This window comes from Ovis aries, chromosome 1 (genome assembly GCF_016772045.2).
Source record: "Ovis aries strain OAR_USU_Benz2616 breed Rambouillet chromosome 1, ARS-UI_Ramb_v3.0, whole genome shotgun sequence".
In the NCBI taxonomy this organism is placed as follows: Eukaryota; Metazoa; Chordata; class Mammalia; order Artiodactyla; family Bovidae; genus Ovis; species Ovis aries.
In genome coordinates this window covers 273,400,307-273,409,892 of record NC_056054.1, presented here as the reverse complement: position 1 = coordinate 273,409,892, position 9,586 = coordinate 273,400,307, and the positions used below count along the sequence as shown (strand labels likewise).

General features: G+C 48.6%; 1 long non-coding RNA gene across 2 annotated transcripts; it reads left to right on the top strand.

Moving 5' to 3' along the window:
* Nucleotides 1-3,234: 3,234 nt before the first annotated feature.
* On the top strand, nt 3,235-7,719 carry LOC114110645 (uncharacterized). Of its 2 annotated transcripts, XR_009595845.1 has the most exons (3): nt 3,235-3,428; nt 5,815-6,851; nt 7,404-7,719. It is a non-coding gene; the product is annotated as an uncharacterized LOC114110645 (long non-coding RNA). The 2 variants fall into 2 exon arrangements; XR_009595844.1 differs by having other exon boundaries at nt 5,815-7,719.
* Nucleotides 7,720-9,586: the final 1,867 nt, after the last annotated feature.

Sequence of the window (9,586 nt, the reverse complement as noted above, 5' to 3'; positions counted from 1 at the left end):
CTTTGATAACAAAAGTTAATATATTATGCAAGAGATAGCCAATTTCACATGGAATTTGAAGATAACCCGTTTTCAAGGAAGTTTCATGATTTCGGTGGATCACTTGAAGCTTCGTTCCTAGATGTCTCAGTTCAGTTCAGTTCAGTTCAGTTGCTCAGTCGTGTCTGACTCTTTGTGACCCCATGAATCACAGCACGCCAGGCCTCCCTGTCCATCACCAACTCCCAGAGTTCACTCAGACTCACGTCCATCGAGTCAGTGATGCCATCCAGCCATCTTATCCTCTGCCGCCCCCTTCTCCTCCTGCCCTCAATCCCTCCCAGCATCAGAGTCTTTTCCAATGAGTCAGCTCTTCGCATGAGGTGGCCAAAGTACTGGAGTTTCAGCTTCAGCATCAGTCCTTCCAATGAACACCCAGGACTGATCTCTCTTAGGATGGACTGGTTGTATCTCCTTGCAGTCCAAGGGACTCTCAAGAGTCTTCTCCCAACACCACAGTTCAAAATCATCAATTCTTCAGTGCTCAGCCTTCTTCACAGTCCAACTCTCACATCCATACATGACCACTGGAAAAACCATAGCCTTGACTAGACGGACCTTTGTTGGCAAAGGAATGTCGCTGTCTAGGTTGGTCATAACTTTCCTTCCAAGGAGTAAGCATCTTTTAATTTCATGGCTGCAATCACCATCTGCCATGATTTTAATGATCCATAATTGTTTGCTGGGATATACTGAGACAGTCCACATGGTTATCTCAAATTTGTGACGAATCAGCTGCTCGCATCCCACCCTCGGATCGGTTTTAACCAATGATAACTGAACTCTCATCCTGGGCTGGAGGTTCTGCTGGGTCCTGTCTGAGATTAAGAAGGTATTGCTAACGTAGTAATCCCGAACATATGCCCACAGTAACTGTAACATCGTCTGTTACTTAGGCTATGGTAGAGGCCTGTGGAAAGTTATGTGCACTCAGAGGAGTGATTAATTTTACCTACGAGGGGGGCCGTGGGTGAAGACTTTGAAGAGAAGTTTCACCTGAAGGGAAAGGATTCTGCCGTGGCGCTCTCCCTCACTCTAGGCACAGGAAGCAGGGAACTTACTGCGGCTGGAGTATAAGGAACACAGGAGACACGGGCCAGAGGTTGGTAAGGTAAATCCCTGGGTTCAGATGATGCAAACCTTGACCGTCACCCTGGGCATCCTAGACTTTATTCTGGAGACAATGGAAGGCCAGCATTGAAAGGTTTAAGATGGGTAAGAAATACAACCAAACCTGTATTTTAGGAAGCTCATGAAGGTTGGAGGGTGACTCGGAAGGAAGAGGTCTTGTAATTCAGATTCTGGGCCAGCCATTCTGAGGTCTTTCCTAAAGGCATCCAGCCCCTTGGGCAGCTCAGTCCATTCCCATCACATGCAGATTTGAGACATTTATGGAGCCCATCGCAGGATGTAATCACCCCTATAGGATGGATGTGTGTATTGCTCTGTCACAATTGTTGGTAGTATTTTTTGTTGTTGTTGTTGTTGGTAGTATTTTGATAGATGCATTTTAATATTTGGTTTCCTCTGTAATCTTATGTGTTTTCTTTTATGCCCTTGAAAATATTGATTTGGGGGCTTCCTTGGTGGTCCAGTAGTTAAGACTCCACGATTCCACTGCAGGGGAGGCAGGTTTGATCCCTGGTTGGGGAATTAGAATCCCACATGTCTCACAACATGGCCATATATATAATATTATATATATATATATATATATATATATATATATACACGCACACATACATGGCCAAATATATATGTGTGTGTGTGTGTGTGTATTGTTTTGGGAAAGACTCTATGGACTTCACAGACTGCCAAAGGTTCATGATCAAACATTTGAAGATATTGCATAGACCATCTTCTTTCCTTTCTCCACATGCAGTAATTCCTCAGTCAAGTGAGAATTTATCAAACACCTCTCGCAGGCTCAGGCCTGTGTCAGAAGCTATGCTCTGAGGATCTGAAACCAGGCTGCCTGGGTTGGAATCCTGCTGGTGCTTTTTTGAACCATGTGATTGTGGCCAAATTAACTTTCACCTCCCAATTTCCTCCTTGGTAAATGAGGACAATAGTAATCCTCACTTCAGGGGGCTGTTTTAAGAATGAAATCAGCTAATGCCTGCGCAGCTTTGGGCAGTGTCCAGCACCCTGGTCCCAGACCACACAGTGTTTACTGTAGAATCAGGGAGACATTGTTACAGGGAAGAGCCCATTTTGACTCCAAGCTGGATCTGTTTCTTTGACTTTAACCTTTGATTTTCTTTGCTTTTGTTATTATAATCATACATAATGGCCTACCTCAGGGAACTCTTCCCCTCTGCCTGAAGGTTAAGCCAAAGTTGCCTTTGTTCAGGGAGACACCCTGACTCTCTAGACCGGTGGATGGCTACGGTACAGTTCAGTTCAGTTCAGTTGCTCAGGCGTGTCCGACTCTTTGCGACCCCATGGACTGCAGCACTTCAGGCTTCCCTGTCCACCACCAACTCCTGGAGCTTGCTTAAACTCATGGCCATCGAGTCGGTAATGCCATCCAACCATCTCAACCTCTATCGTCACCTTCTCCTCCTGCCTTCAATCTTTCCTAACGGGGTCTTTTCAAACGAGTCAGCTCTTCGCATCAAGTGGTCAAAGTATTGAAATTTCAGCTTCAGTATCAGTCCTTCCAATGAATATTCAGGGTTGATTTCCTTTAGGATGAACTGGTTGGATCTCCTTGCAGTCCAGGGTACTCTCAAGAGTCTTCTCCAACACCACAGTTCAAAAGCATCAGTTCTTCTGCACTCAGCTTTCTTTATAGTCCAACTCTCACATCCATACATGACTACTGGAAAAACCATAGCTTTGACTAAATGGACCTTCGTTGGCAAAGTAATGTGTCTGCTTTTTAATATGCTGGATGACTACAGGAAGGGAGAAATTAACATATCCAGTCCTGAGGCTGGCCATTGCAGGGGATATTTGCAAGGTTGATGGCCTTTTACTTGCCTCCTCACCTCCTCCCCGTCAGTTCTATAAAAGAATCTGGCATCTAGACCTTGACAAGATGGTTATTTTGAGACATTAGCCTGCCATCTTCTCCGTCTGCCAGCTTGCCTCATAATGTCACATTCCTTGCCTCAACACCTTGTCTCTCAGATTTCTTGGCCTGTTGTGTGGTGAGCAGAGTGAATTTGGACGTGGGAACATGGTAACCTCAGGTGACACCGCTCCAGAATAGAGCTGCTGTTTGATACGACTCTCTTTGCTTTGGTTTGCCTTCTTCAGGTCTTCCTAAGAATGACCTGACATTTTCAGCTGAAAAAGAAGTAGTCACAGAATCCCTTCAAAGTCTACGTTCATCTAAAAATGTGGTAGCCGTCCTTTTGATGTCCCCAAAAGCAGAACCCGAGGTAAGGATTTGTGGCAGGTTGCATTTGGGAAGTGATTCCAGGCCACACTAGGGAAGGAGGATGTGGTGGACGGGAGGGAGCAAAGCTACAAAGGGCAACCAGCAGGCTGCCTCTGAGGGCAGCAGGCCCCCTCTGAGAGGTCGTGCAGAACACAGCCAGCTGTCCTGCCAGGGTGAGGGGGTGGTGGGCTCATCCACCAGCAACTCTCCCTTGTCTCTGAGGGCTGGCCTGGGGGTCTCACGTGTGAGCCCAGAGAGCTGTGGTTGCAGAAGCTGCCCACAGACAGGCCCCACGGGTGCCTGGGGAAAGGCCCGTGTCTGGGGGAGAGAGCTGCCTTAGAACACCACCAGCCCCCACACGGCGTTGCTTCAGTGGGAATGGCAGGGGAGACGTGCCATCACGGGCAAAAGAGACAGTAAACAGATGGGCCTCTCCTTCATTTGATTTTAAAATGTTACTGAAAGAGGTTTAACTCCACCCTGCATCGTTCAGCGGCTCCCCGCCCTCCCCTTCTTGCCATAGCCTGTGATTTTCACCCCAATATTGTTTCAGCAACTTATGTGTGATTTGGTCTTTACGAGTGTGTTTATCAAAAATCCCAGCCACCCACACACTTCAGAGCCATTATTATGGTTACACTTGTCAGTGATTTGAAGCCAGGGGGTGGTGGGGGGGAGACGGGAGGGGTGGTTGTGTCAGAATATATTCATTATTTTGGTACCTGCTTATTAGCAAAAAAAACTGAGTCCCTGGAGTGTTTCTTCGTCTCTGTTGTTGTCTGTTAATCAAACAAACACCATGCCTTGCAGTGTAAAATCTCAGGACCGTGGGATGTCAGATTCATATGCTAGATCCCAATATAAGTGGAGTCATAAGAACTCAGACTTCTTTGAACAAATAAGTGTCTGTCACGCTGTTAAATTCCATAAAAAGCAGTTACATCTGCTCGGTTTCCAGGTGAGAGAGCATGGATACTGGGGAGCAAATTTATCATCATTATTTTAAAAAGCACTCCATAAAGGAGAAGAACTGTTGGATATTACAGTTTTATCTACACTATGAGTACAATAATGTACGAATTATGTCACTTTATGACTAAGAACAGGAAGGTAAAATGGGAAATGAATATTGTTTTCCAATGCAGTCCATTTTATTTTTAAAACAGGAGGAAAGACAGACCGTCAGTAACTTATCATCACATCCCAGTGTGACATGAAATTCTCGATGTGCTTTTATTTCCCTCAGCAACTTTTCTAAGCTCATACAAATTCATTGAGGAATGTCCCGAAATTTCCTTCCACCGCTTTCTCTCTCCTCTAGGCTAAAACGTTGGAGCTGGCCACAGCGGCCCTGCAAACACGGATAAACCTGGAAACCAATGCGCTAATAGAGAGGAGCCAGACACAAAAGACCACCCATTGTTTGATCCCATTTACATGAAATTTCTGCAAAGAGGAGATACTATGGCTATGGAAAGCAAATCAGTGGTTTCCTAGAGGCTGCTGGGGACAGGGATTGAGTACAAAAGAGCGTGAGGAAAAGCTTCAGGGTGCTGGAACTGTCCTAAAACTGGATTGTGGTGGTGGCTGCATAGTTGTGAAAACGTATGATAAGCCAGTTACACAATCACGCTTTTTGAGGGAGAAAGAAAAGGAAAAAGAGGAGAGGGGAGGGAGAAAATCCCTGGGAACTGTAGGAAGCAACTTCTAGTTGCTGTGGGGTAGACGAGCTCCCTGATGAAAGAGTTACAGCACCTTCACTCGCAAGTGACATCCAGCAGCCCCTGAAAGTAAACCTTGGCCCCCAACACACCCTCGAGGGGAAAACAGGACCTGTTTTGCACAGGAACTTCAAGATGAGCCTTCTCCCCTCCCCTCCAACAGGGTGGCCCTCAGCTGCTTCAGGACAAGCAGGTCAGCGTAGCACCAAAGGGGGAGCCGTGCAGTTGGGCTTCTGAATTTTCTAGCAGACACATTAAAAGTGGAAGCAGAAGCAGACTGCATTAACTTTAACAATGTTTCCTTTAACCCAGTATGTCCAAAGTGTGATCCTTTCAGTGTATCATCAATATAAAAACTATTGCAATATTTTACTTTCTTTCTTTCATACGAAGCCTTCAAAGTCTGTTACGAGTCGAATGGCATTTTTCAAATTTAACCAGCTTCATTTTCAAGTGTTGGAAGGCCACAGGTGGCTACGGCCTTGGACAGCGCAGGCCTAGAGGCATCTTGTCGATACTCCAGAGACTTCTTCAGATTGTTCGAAGAGAGAATGGTTTTCCTGCAGACACCCACTGCCAGCTAAACAAAGAAAGGTATATATTGGATCATGTAAAACCACATTCATCTCTGCATGATCCTCACTTTTTCAAAATTTAATTTTTCAGGGCTTCCCTGGTGGCTCAGTGATAAAGAATCCACCTGGCAATGCAGGAGACACGGGTTCGATCCCTGGTCTGGGAATATCCCACATGCTGCGGAGCAACTAAGCCCTTTGCCACAACAACCGAGCCTGTGCTCTGGAGCCCGGGAGCCGTGACTCCTGAGCCCATGAGCCCCAGCTAATGGAGCCTGAGTTCTGTAGGCCTGCGCTCCTCCACGAGAGGCCCCACCCCAGTGAGAAGCCCACACCGCAAGGCGAGAGGAGCCCCTGCTCACAACTAGAGAAGACCCCGAGCAGCAAGGAAGACCCCGCACAGGAAAAATTAATAAATAAAATTGTATTAAAAAGTAAAGTCTAAAAAAGTTAATTTTTCACATAGTCCTGAAGAATTTTTCAGCGTACGCAGTGAGTTTCCTATTCAAGTCTTGGAGGTTTAAATCCCTGTGGTCAGCACACATAGCTGCATTTAAAATTAACATTAAGTGGAGGCATTTTGAGACTAGGAATTATGAAGCAAGAATTTTAGTCAAGATTAAAGGTTAATCCTTCACCAGCAAACTGCTTTCTGTCCTCACAAGAGAACAACCATGATGACCTACAGTAATAAATCTGATTGTTGTCATTATGCAACTCAAACTATTTGTCTAGAGATGACAGCATCGCAAAGACCAGCCGGTTGAGAAGGTCTCGGGTGGACTTTTTGGTTTGGCTTGATTGGGTGTGGGATAGAGGTTGTTCAGTATTGGAAAATTCAGTCATTTAAAGTACTGTCAAAATTCTTACACCCTAGATCCACTGATGGGTTCTGATGCGCTATCTTGTTGCAGGAGAATCTGAGTAATTCCACAACATTCACTGTCCCTACTTTGACAACTGTACTTGTAGCTGACTACCCAGTTTTCTTGTAAAAACAAAAATTACTCTGAGTACCTGAAAAAAATATTTCTTTTCCCAGTAACACTAGAACTGTGTTTTCTCTGTTGGCTCCAAGAGCCGAAGAAGAATAAAGCGACCTCATAGAGTCAGCCGGAAGGAAGGCAGGTGATTATTTGTCTTCTGGGTCGCTGTTGACGGTTCTCGGAAACCCCCCTTTGCTAATAGTCACCTTTTGTTCTGCTTTTCCTTTCTGGGGGTGGAAACTGTGCTCTTGGGCTGCAGGTGTCTCTCTTGGGCCCTGCTGGACTGTTTTTTATTCCTGTCCCCTTCTCCTCACTTCCTGCCGTACAAACAGCCCCAAGGCCAGAGGGTCTCATCGTCAGAGCCGGGAGGGCTGCCCGGCTTCTCCGTTCAGGGCTGGGCCCTCAGCAGATGGGGGACAGACGCTCTCACCCTGGCCTGCAGGCCTGGTCCCTGCAGGTAACCAGACCACCTCCCCTCCACGTGTCTGCCCTGCCCACTTGCTTTCCGACGCTGGGACCTCCATTCAGGCCTCCCAGGCCTCCACGGTCCAATCGAACACTCGTCTCTCTCCCAACCCACAGCTTCTCCCTCCGCACCTTCTGCTTGAGAGCTGTCAGGGGAAGCGCCCTGACCGAGACCGCCCACCCTGGCCCGGCACCATAGTAACCATTCGCATGAGCTGTTTTATGACAGGAGATCCTGGTGAGGAATACGGAACTAATCAGCCACCACCAACTGGAAGAGTTTGGGAAAGGTCGAAAGGAGACACCGCGTGTCCGTCCACGTCCCAGAATCCCTCTCGCTAGCATCCATCTTGGCTGAGTGATGCGTGCACCACCAGGAAAGACTCTGAATTAGAGTGATTGGCCAAAGACCACCCAGAAACTAATCCCATCACCATAAAACCCGAGACTGCAAGCCACGCGGCAGAGCAGTTCTCCTGGGTTCCGTCACCCTGCTGCTCTCCACCCGGGCGCCCTTTCCCAATAAAATCTCTTGCTTTGTCAGCGCACGTGTCTCCTCGGACAGTTCATTTCTGAGTGTTAGACAAGAGCCCAGTTTCGGGCCCTGGAAGGGGTCCTTCTTCCTGCAACAGAACCAGGGTGGAGAAATGTGTCCCCCAGGCCCAGGATGGGCCAGACTCTTTCCCCTCGCCGGCCACAGACCCTGGCCTCTGTCGACAGTCTGCCCGACGGCCTCCCCGTGTTAGTGGCGGGCCCAGCTGAGCCCATGCTGGTGCGGCCTCTGGGATTCTCCACTTGCCAACGGCCGGGGTCCCTCTGTGCTCTGGTTCAGAGGAGCAACTTTGTTTCCGACTCTTCAAGGAAAACAAGCTTCCATTGGGTTCCCTGATGCGTGTTTTGTCTCAGGTTCTCACTGAGACCTGGATCTTGGGTTCAAGGGAACTTCTGGGGCAGGACCTGGGGCCAGGAGTGAAGGGATGGGAGAGGAGGGGGAGGAAAGGCCAGCAGAGGCTGCGTGCATCACTGGCTCTCCTAGTGAGCCCTGGGGGCCCGCTCTTGCTGGGGACCCTCCAAGGGATGCTGTAGAATGTCTCCCAGAATTGCTCCCCTGAAGAACCAGAGACCGAGGCCTTTTGTCCCCGACTTTCGGGGTTGAGGATTGCCCTGGGAATGTTAACAGCCCCCTGTACTTTGGGCTGCCGGTGTAAGGGTGAAGTGAACCACCAAAGCTGCAAAACACCCTGAGGAGGGGACTTGAGGTTCCCTGGCGGTGTGCACAGAGTGTGCCTTCCTCCTGAAGCCCCAGACGGGTGGAGGGGAGGTGATCGGCAGCAGAAAACCCCTGGCTTCTGTTCACAATCCTCACCCTCTCAAAAAACAAAGCCTGATTGTTTAGATGGAAATGTCCCTAGGACCTGGTGTAACTTCTGCAGCTGTTTCTTTGTGTCAAGAGTCTGGAAAGGGCGAAGGTGGCTGGCTCACATATGGTCAGGTCAGGGCCAAGACAAGCGCCTTTCCCCCGGAGGGCCTGGCCTTCCAACTCCTGTCTGTTCTCAGGACAGACGCATTTCACAGCCACAGTCAGGCCCAAGCGAGGGTCCTCCCTAGCCCGGTTGTCACCCTTCACCCATCTTTAAGAGACTGACCCAGAGTCCCACATGGTTTGGGGACAGAACCTTCCCTCCTGAGCAAGCTATGGCTTTGGGAACCTTTAAAGCCAAGCTGCAAACTGGCCCAAACTAGGGCTTCCCTTATTTCCACCACCTGGCAGTCCCCATGGTTCCGTCTTCAGAGCTAGAGAAAACGAGGGAGAAGGTCCTCTTCATCGGGGCAACGGAAGCAAGGCCAGGGGCTGCCTGGAGAGCTTGGGGCGCTTGGCAAGGAGCCCTTGGGGGCCACTTACGGGAGACACTTATGCCAACAGGTGACCTTCGAGAACAAGATGCTTGCTTAAAACTACACTGCTAATCACAGGACTTCCCTGGTGGCTCAGATGGTAAAGCATCTGCCTATGCTGCAGGAGACCTGGGTTCAATCCCTGGGTCAGGAAGATCCCCTGGAGGAGGAAATGGCAACCCACTCCAGTATTCTTGCCTGGAAAATCCCATGGACGGAGGAGCCTGGTAGGCTACAGTCCATGGGGTTGCCAAGAGTCGGACACGACTGAGTGAGCAGTGCTTTTATTTATATTAGCGTATTTAATACATGACAGCAAGGTAGATCTGTTATCACCAGTTGACAGATAAGGCCACTGTGACTCATGGAGGTTGAGTGCCCACTCAGGTCACACGGCCTTCTAAGGAGCAGATCTGGGATTCTAAATCAGGTCATGGGGGAAGGTGGAAGCGTGGAATGTGTGTGACTTTTATGCACATTTTCTATGACATAGGAAGACAGGCAGCCTAAAGCGTC